Genomic DNA, 15239 nt, shown 5'->3' on the forward strand with positions numbered 1-15239 from the left:
GGAAACAATAAATAAATAGGAATATAGAGTTAGGGTATTCGGCACCATTGAAGTATGAGTGCACTATATCTCAAACATATGCATAAGACCAGAGGACCATAACAAACAAAAGGAAGATGGCATTAGCAATATTCCTTTTCACAGATTCCTTTTAGAGTTGATGTGAAGTCCCAGATGACTACCTGACCACCATTTCTTGAGTATTTATGTCCCATCCTTAATTACTCTTGAGAAGGTGATTCTCTCCAGAGATGCTGCCTCTCTTGCTGAGTTACTCCAGCATTTTGTGTTTATCTTCGATTTAAACCAGCATCTGCAGTTCTTTTCTACACATTTCATCCACTCCACTGCAAAATCTCCTCAAGGTATGTCTACTTTGAAGAGGTTCTCCAACGAGAGTTCAGCAGGTCACACATTCCTTCTTTTCAGAGATGCTGCATGTCCCGTTGAGTTACTCCAGCAGTTTGTGTCTAAGGTGGTGATAAATGTATTTTAGCACCATGGTATCTGCTATATCCACCTGAAAGAGCAATCTTATTGAAGGAACTGCAGATGCTGGAAAATCGAAGGTAGACAAAAGTGCTGGAGAAACTCAACGGGTGCAGCAGCATCTATGGAGCGAAGGAAATAGGCAACGTTTTGGGCCGCAACCCTTCTTCAGACTCAATCTGATCCTTGTTTTGAGGTCACATGTAGAAGATGCGACCTCTGACAATGCAACACAAAGAAGTCCACATGAATGGTCATTGTAACATTCAAAGGACTTTGATCACCTGTCATCTTCTTATCGAGCCCACACACAAGATTAGAAGTTGTTCAGCCAGAGCTGAACACACGACTTGGCATCTGCATACAATGGTGTCTGTCTTGTCGCTTCTTGTGCGTGTTATGAGTGGTGGTGGAAAGATTGGTGGAGACGGGGTCGTGACGTGAACGCTCTTTCCTTGACCCCATCTCCTGTCATATACTATCATTATATAGGAAGTATAAAACTCAATGTAATTGATTTTTGGGGATATTCTTCTTCCTGATCTTCCCTGCATTTACATTTGGTAATGAATGAAGGCCTGTTTCAACGAATGGCTTCCGGCTCTGAGACTTCAACCACAGCACAATCCTATTCTGATCTTGGCCGCTGTTCCATTACCCCAAGGATGAAATCTCAATCCATTTTCGACAATCTGAACCATTTTAATATTCCACAATTTTAATGTGCAAGCAGAGCTGGGAATTGGAAACACTTCAGTATGTATCCAATGAATAATGAGGACAGAAGTCTCTTGATAACTTTAGCCTAGAGGTGATCCTGAACATTTCTGCTCACTCGTGTTCAAGCACGCAAATCACTATTGGCAGTGGTTCTTTAGTCCCTATTAAATGCCATAAAGCAACAATGTCAATAGTCCTGGCATCTAACGTGCATTTGCCTAAATGGCCCAATAATAAATTAGATCATTAAGAATTATTTTTTAAAGTACTAGCCAGATTTGGTTAATTTACCAGTTTAATAATCATGAACAATCATCGTACATAATGTGATGACATAAATCTGATGTTTCTGTCCTCGTCAAAAGTAGATTTTAGTCTCAGCCCTAGAAGTGTGTCCGAATGACTCTAGCACCACTTTAACCACACCTGCAGGAAAAGTATCTAAATAAAACTACAAAGTCGGAATTCTGAAATATAAGCAGAAAATACTGATAATACTCAACAAGGTTAGGCAGCACCTGTGGTGGACAGAGTATTTACAGCTTTTTATGGTTTAATTTCTTTGTCTGACTGATGTCCTAATGTAAAATAGTCTAGGTTATGTTCTCCAGGCCTCTGTGAGACTGCACTGCTTGCCTGCAAACTTGGAAGTGGGCATTGAAGATTCTGGTCTGGCATCTTTCTCTTTTCCATAGATGGGGAATCTTCTTCTTTTTCTTGCATATGGCGTGCACAGCCTAAACTTGCAGGACAACTTGTTCTATTTGATCTTATTTGATTGTGCATGGCAGGTTGATTGCATTCGTTGAAACAGGGCGGACCACGTGAAGGTTGGAATCTCCAACATGGGGGTTCAGATCTCTGCAGTTTGAACTTCATTAGATCAGTAGTGATGACAAAGGTGGAATGAATGGCTCAGGACCACAGTTCTAGCAGCGCAATGTTGTGATGGATTACATTTTGTATCAGAGTGTGAAAATACACAATTAATTCATCCGTGCTGTATCTTTAATCTGGGCAGGTTTAAAGGGTTTACTGCACTGATTATGTTAAAGAGGTTATGGCAGGGCATGCTTATTAATCTGTGGTTTTTGTCCTGGATGAATTTCTTCCCTTGCAGGAATTGTTCTAAGATCCATTTGGTCACCAAGGTGATGGTTACTAAGGAACTGGCAAAGAACTCTATTGGGATGCCAGATCCATATTTCCACTTAAGATGTAAACTCCCCGAATCAAGCTGATGTTCACTGAGGCTCAGCCCCAATGGTTCGCCCTGGACTGTTTCACTCTAGACTTAACGGTAAGCACTTTTGGTGAAGTTTTATCCTTGACGAAGAGAAGTATAGGCAGGGAAACACTATGGCCTTCTGATCCTATCGGGGATAGAGTCAGAAGGTGGCCCAGAGTCTTTGGCTTGTTTTATTTCTCAAATGGAGTTCCCCGTCGAGTCCCAGTGGGACATTGCTACTTGTTTGAACGTCCCTGGCCTCTCAGAGTAAACTCTCATTTGTTCTCCTTGTTGCCTGAGCAACTAGCTTTGGGTTCGGCTGAATTCATGTTCCACAAACAAGACACAGAATAGACAGGGGTCAGGACAAGGTGTGGGTAGTGCACCAAACCATTGCAGCACACAAATTCATTAACCAGTTTTCAGCTTCTTGGTTTCAACGACGTGCTTTGAAAACACATTGTTCGATTAATCCAAGTTGTTACCGTGACTGATAGTCTTCACTGTTTGTTTTGTCCTTTATTTATCACTGGTAAAGTCAGACTCGATGCTTGTCCTTATTTGACTTTGAGAAGGTGGTGTGACTACCTGCTTGAACCATTACATATAGATAGGGTGCTTCGTAGTGCTAATGAGTGAGGAGGCCCAGGACTTAGACCCAGTGATGATGAAGTTGTGGGAATCTAGTTTTGTCAGAATGGTTTATGAATGGAGGGATATGTGATAAGATGTTTGCTGGGTCTTGTGACTGGATACAATGTACAGGTACACTGTCAACATTTAGTTTAGATTAGTTTAGTTTAGAGATACAACATGGAAACAGGCCCTTCATCCCACTGGCCCATACCGACCACCGATCACTCACTCACTCACATAGTTCTATGTTATCCCACTAATACATTCACTCCCAACAGACTATGGGCAGCTTTGCAGAGGCCAATTAACCTACAAACAAACACGTCTTTGGGATGTGGGAGGAAACTGGAGCACCCAAAGGAAACTCACGTGGTCATAGGGATAAACGTGCATACCCCACACAGCCAATACTTGAGGTCAGGATCAAACCCGGGTCTCTGGCACTGTGAGGCAGCAGCACTACCTGCTGTGCCACTGTGCCACACTCTGTTTAAGTTATAATTTGGTGTTACTGGTTTACAAAAAAAGACACTAAGTGCTGGAGTAACTTAGCAAGTCAGACTGCATCTCAGGAGAACATGGATAGGAGACATTTCAGGTCAAGACCCTTCTTCAGGAGAAGGTTCAGAAGAGGAGTCCTGACCCAAAATCTCACCCATCCAGATTCACCAGAGATGCTGACTCAGCGAGTTACTCCAGCACTTTGTGTATTTTTATTATTTCCAATACTGCTTGCCAGTTTTTGGGATCCCACAGTTCAGTATGTTCATGTTCAGATCCATATCCCAGTCTGAAGAAGGGTCTCGACCCGAAACGTCACCCATTCCTTCTCTCCAGAGATGCTGCCTGTCCCGCTGAGTTACTCCAGTTTTTTTGTGTCTATATCTTCCATATCCCTGTCATTAAAGGCAAAGGTTTTGGGAAAGCAATTAGAAATAGAAACCTTGACCATTTCCTCCTCACCACCTCTATCCTCTCCTCTCTACAACCCCCCCCCCCAACTCCAACTCAAAGGACTTGCAACTAATCATGGCCATGTGATTCTGGACTCTGCAGAGACTTGAGGTCAAACGACAAATATCGATGAGTTGTCATCTTCCATTGTGAGTCGGTACAGCTGCACCACTGATGATTGGTTTACTTAAGCTTTCAATTGATTCATGGTGAAGTTTCCTTTCTTTAAGTAAAGTTACTGCACAAATCAATATTCAATTCAGGTAAAAGGCTGCCTTTGAATTAATGCCACAGCTTGTGGTAAAAGTTTTCTGGCACGCGTTTCTTTTTTCTCTATATATATATATAATGTGAATCTATAGATAGATTGCGATTGGAAGCTAACAGCCTGTTAGTGGAACTGTTTGCACCACGCAGGCTCTGGAGAAAAGTGCCATTGATTTCGAGCCTGCTGTACAGCTGATGTGGCATTTAATGACTGATCAAGGAGCAGGTCATTTATGACATCTCCGCGTGCGAAACGCAGATCGACCACTGCCTGAGATTTAGTAACGCAGCCATGTTTGCTCCAGTAAACATTGGTACAGGAACGCATCCATTTTGTGTAAAGAAAAAACATTGTTGTGCCTGTTAACTATCAGAAAACAGCTTGAGGTGATGAAAGAAACCAAGTGGAAATAAATTGAGGTAAATGTCAAGATTTACTCTGAAGGGCTTGTCCCACTGTACAAGCTAATTCAAGAGTTCTCCCGAGTTACCCCTGATTAGAACTCGGAGAATTACGGTAATAGCCGCTCGTGGGTACTCGGGGCTCTCGTGGACATTTGTCAACATGTTGAAAAATCTTCACGAGCTTACCGCGTTTCCCAAGTACCTGCTGTTAGCGTTATGAGCCACTAAGAGACGTCCCGAGCTCCGACTTACCCACTACGTACATTCTACGCGCTTACCACGAGTTTTATTTTTTTTAACTCGGGAGAGCTCTTGAATTACCTCGTACAGTGGGACAGGCCCTTAATTCGAAGGGGAGATACCAGGTGTGAAGACAGTTTTGTTCCACTTTACCATCCTCCTGTCAGGGAGAGAGGAAGAATGTGTGGGCTTGGCGATTGTAAGTGGAGCTGCCGGTTGACCACAAGGTAGACCACAACAGTTCAGGAAAGTGATTCTTGCCACCAGTTCTCCCGATTTGGAATGGGCAGTAATTGAAGATTTGCCAATGAAACATATTCCAGAAATGAATGAACTGTACCTCGGTACACGTGACAATAAACTAAATTAAAACTGAAACTGAAATGGTGAGAGAGAAAGAGGGAGGGGGAGGGAGAGGGGAGAGGGAGAGGGAGAGGGAGGGGGAGAGGGCGAGGGAGAGGGAAAGGGAGAAAGAGAGAGAGCCTTCAGTTAAGTATCTGCAACATATTTAAATCCACATCTGTTTATCTAAGATAAAATAACAGAATCCTGACAAGAGGGGAAATTCTGACAAAGGGAAGCAAATGATAAATGTATTGTAAGTGAACATGCTTACAATGTTGTGCATAATAATCTGGACAATTCCCTCTCCGTGGCCAAATGACTTATGCAATGATTTTTCATGATCATTTGCACAGGTAAATTCGGAGGAATGTAGTTTATCATTCATTTTTTGCAGGATTATTTGCAAAATGTGTCTCCAGATATAACAATGTGAAACCTTGCACGAATCCTCAGTTCGATACATCAAACAAAAACAGAAACTGCAGGGGACTATCTCCGGATTTAGTCACCATTAGGATTTAGTGAGAAATGTGTTCAATTTACAATGTTTATGTTGACATTTCCCCATGGGACTGTCCGCACTTCGAAGTTGTAGAAATTACTCACCAATAGCAGTGACAAATCCACCTAAGCGACCTGTCCCAGCTTGATACTGCAGTAGAGTTAGCTTCTCTGATTGTGAAGGAGAATTTCTACCAGGGATTAGGACTCATCTTAAATGTTATAGAATATTCCCAAATTATTTAATTTATAAATGTTGAGATGTGTACTTACGTATTTATTTAATTTAATGTTCTATTAATTTTTTTAATTAATATTTTATAATGTTTTAATGATTGGAATAGTTTTTTTGATTCAGAATGTTTCTGAATGTAGCAGCTCTCAAAGATAAAATTATTCAAACTATTCAAATGTATTTGAATGTCAGAAACATTTAATACTTTTGACAACCTTGACAGCCCACTAAAGCATACTTAGTAAGGTGACTAAATACTTATTGCCTATTTTGAGGGCAGAGAGTGCTGAGTGCATCTATCCCCATTCCCCTGCCTTCTCCCCATAACCTCTGACACCCAACCCAACATCCTTTCCCTTACCCCCCTAACACAGATCCCTCTCAGGCCTATCACCCTTCCAAACCACTCTACAATGGCAGGGATAGACATTCTGTGCAAATAATAATTGGGGGAAACCAAACAAAGAAAGTGGTAAAATGGAGAAGCAAGGAACTGCAGATGCTGGTTTACTAATAAAAAAAGGCACAAAGTGTTGGAGTAACTCGGCGGGGCAGGCAGCATCTCTGGAGAACATGTTTCAGGTCAGGATCCTGATTGTAGTGTGAGGTCATGGTGGCACAGCGGTAGAGTTGCTGCCTTACAGCAAAATGCAGCGCCAGAGACCCGGGTTCGATCCCAACTACAGGTGCTGTCTGTATGGAGTTTGTACGTTCTCCCCGTGATCTGCGTGGGTTTTCTCCGAGATCTTTGGTTTCCTCCCACACTCCAAAGATGTACAGGTTTGTAGGTTAATTGGCTTGGTAAATTGGCTTGATAAAAATGTAAAATTGTCCAAGTTGGCGATATGCATAGTACTGCCCTGCCGACTACAAAATTCAGAAGGTTCAGAAGGGAGGTGGGAAGAAAGCTGTTAGAGAGGATGAGCAGGATAAAGCCTGGTGAGTGATAGGTGGATACCGGTGAGGGTGACTTGGCAGGCCATTTTTTTGCAGAACACATGCATTCTGTCCACCAGGATATACTGGACCTCCCGGTTGCTAACCATTTGAACACCCCTCCCATGAAAAGCTAATTTGGTTGTAACAAAATGGAAAGAAATGGAAGTTAATTTGTAGGAGTAAACATTTTGCAACTTCTAAAGGACTATGTAGCATGTTCTAATTTTTCTTGGATGAGCAGTCATTTTATTACCCTGGTTTACTTCTGATGTCTGCAAAACTCAGGGCGTCTGTGGGAATGTCGTAATTTAATGAATCCTTCAAGTCAAGCAACAGAACAACAGAAATCTCTTGACTGCTGGATAAAGTGTAACTGATGGGAATGTCAGATCTCTGCTGCCCTTGCGATTTGCAATTGCGACTGTACTCTCTTCCATCTGTTGCTGTTCATGAAAGGCATGAGAGAGGAACCAAGAAATTATAGACCTGTTAGTCTAACAGCTGTTACAGGAAGTTATTGGAATCTATAATTAAGGACAAAGTGACTGTGCACCCAGAGAAATTTATGCTGATTAGATGGAGCCAGCATGCATTTGTTGTGTAATAAACTTGATTGGAGTCATACAGTCATGATGCAGTGCAGAAACAGGCCCTTCAGCCCATCTTGCCCACATCGGCCAACATTCCCAGCTACACTTGTCGCACCGGCCCGCGTTTGGCCCATATCCCATCCAAACTTCAATTTGTCCTGTCCATATACCTGTCTAACGATTTCTTAAATGTTGCTGCCTCAACTACCTCCTCTGGCAGCTTGTTCCATAACCCTGTAAAGAGATGTTCCAAACACACTGTTGTCTTTACTACTATTTATTGGTAATACACAAACGTTGCTGCCCTAGCTGTACGTGGTCTGTCACAGGAGCTAGAGAGGGATCAATGGGTGGGGAGGTTGCATTTATACTTCTGATATGGGGAGTGGTTAGTAGTGGTGAGGTCACTATGTTAAAGGTACATGCACATGTCATCTACATCCTTCCCCTTGGAAACAAAGCAATACAGTAGTGATGGGGCGACCACGTCTCATGCGCTACGAGCAGGTAGGCAAACAGTTAAACAAACAGAGGAGCAAACAGCTAAGCAAATTCACCATAGCGGACAGGCGGCTTAACCAGCTGGCCGGATCGGGTACGCAGCTCGCCATCTCCCCCCTCTGCAGGAAGAACAGGGGCCGGAGCGGGAGCGGTTGACGGAACCGGGGAACCCGGAGGAGAAAGAGCCGGTGGAGCCAGAGGAGGGGACGCAGGCGCAGCAGCGGGTGGATGGGCAGGGGAACGAGGGCTGGCTGGTGGAGAGTGGGGCTGGAAGAGCTGAGATGGCAGGGACCGAGGCATGCGTGGGGCGGCAGGTAGTGTGGCGGACAACGGAGGGGAGAAAGGGCCGGCAGGCGGTGGTGGGGGCTCGTTGACAAGCTGCAGATGGTGGCGGGTCCGGCGGTAGATGGTACCGTCGTGGTCGACCAGGTAGGACCGCGGCGAACCAGCATCACCGACGACGGTAGCAAGCTTGGAGTGACCAGAGGGGGACTGCATCCGGACGACTTGGCCGGGGAACAGACACGGTAGGGGACGGCAGGACTGGTCGTGGGAGCGCTTTTGCACTGCGTGCTTGAGGGCAATGCGCTCCTGGACAGCAGCTGGCTGGAGGGCGGAGGGCAGAGGGCACGAGGGACTGCTGGGTCACAGGGAGTGGAGGTCTCGTAGTGCGAGACATCAGCCGCTGTGCTGGCGAGCCCAGGGTAGTGTCACGGGAGATGTTACGAAGATTGAGGAGGGCCAGGTAAAAGTCGGATTCGGACAGTCTGCAATGCTCCAGCAAGTCCTTAGCACTGCGGACAGCGCGCTCCGCCAGGCCGTTACTCTGCGGGTATTCTGGACTGCTGGTGTAATGTCGGAAGTTCCAGCTGGCAGCAAAACCCCGAAACTCGGCACTGGTGAACTGGCTGCCGTTGTCAGATTGGAGGCTCGCCGGGGAGCCAAAAGTGGCGGTGCAGCTTCCCGTTGACGGCCGAAGAGGAGAGGGAGTGCAGCTGGTCGACCTCGAACCAGCTGGAATAAGAGTCAACGAGGACCAGGAAGTGCTTGCCACGCCACTCGAAAATGTCAGTGGCGACAGCCATCCAGGGCAGTTCAGGAGCAGGCTGTTGCAGAAGTGGCTGGCGTTGCTGATGGGGAGCGAGGCTATTGCAGGTAGCGCAGGTAAAGAGATGTTCCAAACACACTGTTGTCTTTACTACTATTTATTGGTAATACACAAACGTTGCTGCCCTAGCTGTACGTGGTCTGTCACAGGAGCGAGAGAGGGATCAATGGGTGGGGAGGTTGCATTTATACTTCTGATATGGGGAGTGGTTAGTAGTGGTGAGGTCACTATGTTAAAGGTACATGCACATGTCATCTACAAACCCCTCCACCTTTTGTGTGAAAAAGTTACCACTCAGATTCCTGCTAAATCTTTTCCCCTTCACCTTAAACCTAAGTCCTCTTGTCCTCGATTCCCCTACTCTGGGCAAGAGACTGTGCATCTACCCCATCTATTCCACTCATGATTTTATTCCCTTCCTCTCATTATTTTATGATTTTATATGCGACTATATTTTCTTTAGAAGGTTGCCAACATAGAGAATAGAGGGAAATGTTGATAGAAGTGGCCCTTTCAAAATTGAAGTTCCTCATAAGAGGCTGTTAAATAAAATTAAATGCTATAGAATTGAAGGTTGGGAGATTGGATAGACAGTGTGTCTCAGAGTATAAAGGTAATGCTCAGGCATTTGAAATAGAATTATGTGCTTCTGATGGCTAAAAAAGCATTTTCATTGGGACCATCCCTTCAATATATTTATTCATGACAGCTAGAATCACGCCAATTGATACCATAAAGTTTAGTAGCATTGTCATTAATGTGGATGGGAGCATAAAATTACAAAGATACATTAATAGGTCAAGTGGCTGGGAAGAGTCGTGGCAGATGGATTTTAATCTTGTTAAGTATAAGGCCATGTATTTTGAAGCAAAAAAACAGATCAATCCAAGTATTATTTAAATAATGAGAAGCTCGGAAAATGGAGATCTAAAGATATTTTGAGCCATTAACTCAAAATAGTGTGTTCTGTCTTTTAATGCACTACACTACCCAGCACCCCAAACACTCTATGCAAAAATGTGATTTGATCTTACTACTTTTCACTTTACTTTCTGTGTTCACAAATGATAATGTGGCCCATCGGGATATTGGGGACCACTTTAACTTCATCACTGCATGATAAGTCGGGTTGGGGTGAGTTCCCCCCCCCGCCACGGGTAACATGTAATCCCGTGTTACCTGCTCCTTGGTCGGATAGTCGGCGACTAAACCGTCTCCCCCTCCTGGTTTGCCAGGTGAGGAGGGGGCTGTGGACCCACAGCAGTGCCAAAAACAAGACCTGTCAAAGGGCGGATGGCCTCCTATCGAGCCAACAGCCATCCACACTTCAGTAGAAGTTGTGATCATTGTCAGGCACCGTGCCCGTTGAAGTGTTTTCAATGATGATGATGAGCATCCTGAATGGCCTGTTACAGAAATTCCAATGCACAGGATATAAGAGGCTGTAGAGAATGGTGGACTCCGCCCGGTCCATCACTGACACAGCCTGCCCCACCATTCAAAGCAATTACATGAAGTGTAATTACTTCAAGAAGGCAGCATCTGCCCCCACCGTCTTGGTCATGCCCTCTTCTCACTACTGATGTTGTGCAGCAGGTACACAAGCTTGAATTCCCACATCATCAGGTTCAGGAACAGCTACTTCAGGTTCCTGAAAACCTGATGGTGACTATTGGCTTCTTAAACTAACCTGCACTTCCTTAATCCTATCTTGGCAACAGGACATTAGTGACCACCTCTTGCACTACTACCATCGACTTGTTTTTTTATAATTTTGTTTTGCACTAATGTCTTGTACAGTTTTTTTTCCATATTGCTATTTTGCAAAAAAAATGTATGATGTATGTTTTTGTGATGTCTATGTGGCTGTGATACTGCTTGAAGCAACATTTTCATTGTACCTTACACTCGCCATACTTGTGCATATGACAATAACTTTGACTGGATTTGGCCACTTTGCAAAGGACCTCCATTCAGTCCAAACGACTGATACCCAAAGACCTAAGATGGCGCTTACCTGCGGTGACATTTTACCAGCAGCACGACAGAAAATCTTCAAATATAGTATTTCTGAGCTCACCTGCATCAAAGAATCTGCAGAAATCAACGTTGTAAGTAACGAGCTACTAACGCATTTAAATGCATTAGCGCTACTGCGAACTCCCGAAGATAGCAACGGTAAGGGAATCCCCGAACCGTGGGGAATCCCCGACCTCACGGAGACTCGTAAGTACTGTACCTTTAAACACCGAGGAGGGCTTCATAGAGTACGGAAACATGGCTGTCGGGCAGGACTACAAGTAAGACTGAAGCGTAGGGGACTTCGGCCCCCTCTCCCTACCATCCTACTGGCCAACGTACAGTCTCTAGAAAACAAAGTGGAGGACTTGAGGGCAAGGCTGCTTTACCAAAGGGAGCTGAGGGAATGCTCTGTGCTCTGTTTCACAGAGACATGGCTCACCCCCAGCTCCCCAGATTCAGCGGTCCAGCCTGAAGGGTTCTCCATCCACCGTATGGACCATATGCAGGCATCTGGGAAAGGGAGAGGAGGGGACGTCTGCCTCATGGTCAACTCTGCGTGATGCTCAGACGTGGCAGTCCTATCCGACTCCAACAAAAGATATAAACCATTCTTCATTGGAAAGGTGGTAGAAATCCCTGTAGGACAGCAAGGTGGTTTAGTGATAGTGTTCGATCTTGACTACGTGTGTTTGTCTGTACGGAGTTTGTACATTCTCCCCGTGACCTGTGTGGGTTTTCTCCAAGATCTTCGGGTTTCCTCCCACACTCCAAAGACGTACAGGCTTGGTATGGTCAGGTGGCATCTCTGGAGAACATGGACAGTTGACAATTCAGGTCGAAACCCTTCTTCAGACTCCTGAGATTCTGCCTGACCTGCTGAGTTACTCCAGCACTTTGAGTCCTTTTATATATTAACTAGCATCTGCACTTCTTTGTTTCTACAGGTGTAATGTATTATGCATTTGCAAATTTTATGAATAAAGAATATGTTAACTAAAAATATAGTGAAGCCATGACCTCGCCAGCTCTCTGGTTTTTAAAGGCAGGCATTTCTAAAACATCTTTCATTGTCCTTTCAGAACCTAAAAATATCTTTAAATACTTTTGCAATGCCTCCATCATGTAGGAAACACTGTAGTCAATTTGTGAAGAGCAAGGGTAATTGCACAGAGCATTTTACCCAAAGTTGAGGAATCAAGAACCAAAGGATATAGGTTTAAGGTGAGAGGGGAAGATTCAATAGATACCTAAGGAGGAGCTTTTTTACACTGAAGGTGGTGGGTGCTATCACAATATTTAAAAGATATTTGGACAGGTACATGGATAGGAAAAGTTTAGAAGGATATGGGCCAAACGCAGGCAGGTGAGACTAGTGTAGATGGGGCATGTTAATCAGCAGGGGCAAGTTGGGCTGAAGGGCCTGTTTACACTTCGGCTCTAAGATTGCATAAACAATGTAATAATGACCAGGTAATTTGTTACAGAAATACTGAGTGAGAGATAAATATTGTTCCCTGGCATCAAGGAAGGCGGGCATGGTGGCACAGCGGTAGAGTTGCTGCCTTACAGTGCTTACAGCGCCAGAGACCCGGGTTCGATCCCGACTACGGGTGCTGTCGGTACCGATTGTACTTTCCCCCCATGACCGCGTGGGTTTACTCCGGATCTTCGGTTTCCTCCCACACTCCAAAGACACAGGTTTGTAGGTTAATTGGCTTGGTATAAATGTAAAATCATCCCTAGTGTGTGTAGGATCGGGTTAGTATGTGGCGCAGACTGGGTGGGCCGAAGGGCCTGTTTCCGCATTATATCTCTAAACTAAACTAAACCAGGGGGAACACCCCTTGTACTATTCATAAATTGTACCAAGGGATTGTTGGAATAGGCAGTCGAGACATTTGTCCAGTGGTTCAGTTGAAAGGTGAATAGTGACGTGTGGACGGTTCCAGAGTTCAATTCACAGCACAATTAGTTTTATTCCTGGATATCAAGCTGTTACATTTGCACCTGATGAGTATGCAAGTGAAGTACAGGGTGAGAGTCTGGCACCCCAGGTACTCGTAACATTAGATATTCAGCCATAACAATGAGACAGCTGAAGCCAAACACACAGTTAGGCATGTGTAACTGCAAGATGCTTCTCCCAGCATTTATGAATAAATAAGGATTATTTTAAGGGCAGTCAACATGCCTTTAGTTTTATTAAATTTCTGCTGCATAGAAACTTTCCGTGACGTGACATCGGAGCTGCTAATGGATTCACTGTGTCAGACTGTCTGAGTCATTACCTCCACCATGGCACTGAAAGTGACAAAAGGGCTCACCTGTCCCATTGTGCAGTGTGATGCTGGAGCCTCCTCAGGCAATCGCTGCTGCTTGCTGTCAGAATGCATTTCACCGTGCTTGCAGAAACGCAACGGGCAGCTCGTTCTCTTCGCAATCCCTCGCCCAAAGTAACCGCAGGCAGAGCTAGTTTGGTTCCACCGTCTTAACGAGTTGCAACCCATCAACTCAATCGCACGCAACAGGACAATGTGTACTTCAGCTGCTGCGTGATACTGCAGTGCAGCAAGGGCGATGTTTGATGGATTTCAATGGACCAGAGTTAGATGTAAACTACAGTTTCTCCATCTTCAGCATCTGCAGTTCCTTTCTACACTCCATATGTTACCAGTTCATCTGCAGTTGCCTTACAAAACACACAGCCAAGTTATCTTTCAGCCCATTGTTTTATGCAGAACTTACAATGTTGTCAGTGCCTTCTTGATGAATGGGTCCGACACCTGGCCATGCTCTACCTTTGCTCTCACTATCGGGAAGAAGGTACAGGAGTCAGAAAATCACAACCACTAGGTTCAAGGCTAGTTACTTTCCAACAACCATCAGGCTCATGAATACCACATAGCACCAACATCAAAAGCTATGAATGACTATGTGCTGTGTCTTTGATTGCAGTTCGGACTTTGTTTTTATGCACTAATATTATAATTATTAATTTATTGAATTTCTTTGCTTATTTTTTTTCAGTGTATGTTGTGTATAAGAGCCTGTCAAGCTGCTGCAAGCAGTGGCGGACTGGGTCTAAAAATATTGGTTGCCAGGAGACAAAGGGGGCCCACTTCATCAGGGGCCCACTTGATATAGAGGGCCCACTCCATCAGGGGCCCACTTGCCATCGGGCAAGCTGACACCATGGCCAGTCCGCCACTGGCTGCAAGTAAAACATTGCATTGTTGGTACATATGACCACGAAACACTGTTGGCTCTTGACTCTTAGCTCTTGTAGAAAGTCTGGCCCCAAAACAACGATGAAAATGTAGCCACAATGAACTGTAGCCACAAGCCACAAAATGAAGGCACAGGAAGCTGCAGTTTCAATAGCACCTGGACAGCTCTAAGGTCCACCATTATAGGAAAGCGTGGATCTATTCCTGTTATGTGGGAGCCATTTGTTGATGAAGAATGGTGTAGATGAAGAATGCACAACTTTCTTCAGTGCACCAGGACAGCCTTGGCCGATGTTTCAAAGGTGACAAAGTTGTTTCCAAATCTGCGCTGGTGATAGTTAACCCGATGAACTCAGGTTTTGCTGTGGTGACGGGGTTAATTACTGCCCATTAACTGCAGCTACCCAGTCTGGCTCTATCTTGCGACTTCTGCTGTTCTATCTGTTTTGAAATCCCACCTCCAAGCACCCCCCTCTCTGCCCCCCACCAACATTGTCACATTTGGGAAACACTGAACAGTTTGTTTCTTTATCACAGTCACTCATTGCCAGTGTCCCAGTCATCTCCTTATCTTACAAGCAAATTTAACACTACATGAGGTGAGGGCTGATGGTGATGGAAAAAATTAAAGCAAAAGTAGATAATTGTAGGTCCTTTCCCTCAACAACTTCTCCTTTGACTCTTCCCATTTCCTCCAAAGATCCTTTGTCCAAGACACCTGACACACTCTTTGTCTCCTTCATGACTTCCGTTTTCCAGTCCCCCCACTCCCTCATCTTCACCATGGATGTCCAGTCACTCTACACCTCCATCCCCCACAAGGAGGGTCTTA

Source organism: Amblyraja radiata, chromosome 37 (genome assembly GCF_010909765.2).
Source record: "Amblyraja radiata isolate CabotCenter1 chromosome 37, sAmbRad1.1.pri, whole genome shotgun sequence".
Classification (NCBI taxonomy): domain Eukaryota; kingdom Metazoa; phylum Chordata; class Chondrichthyes; order Rajiformes; family Rajidae; genus Amblyraja; species Amblyraja radiata.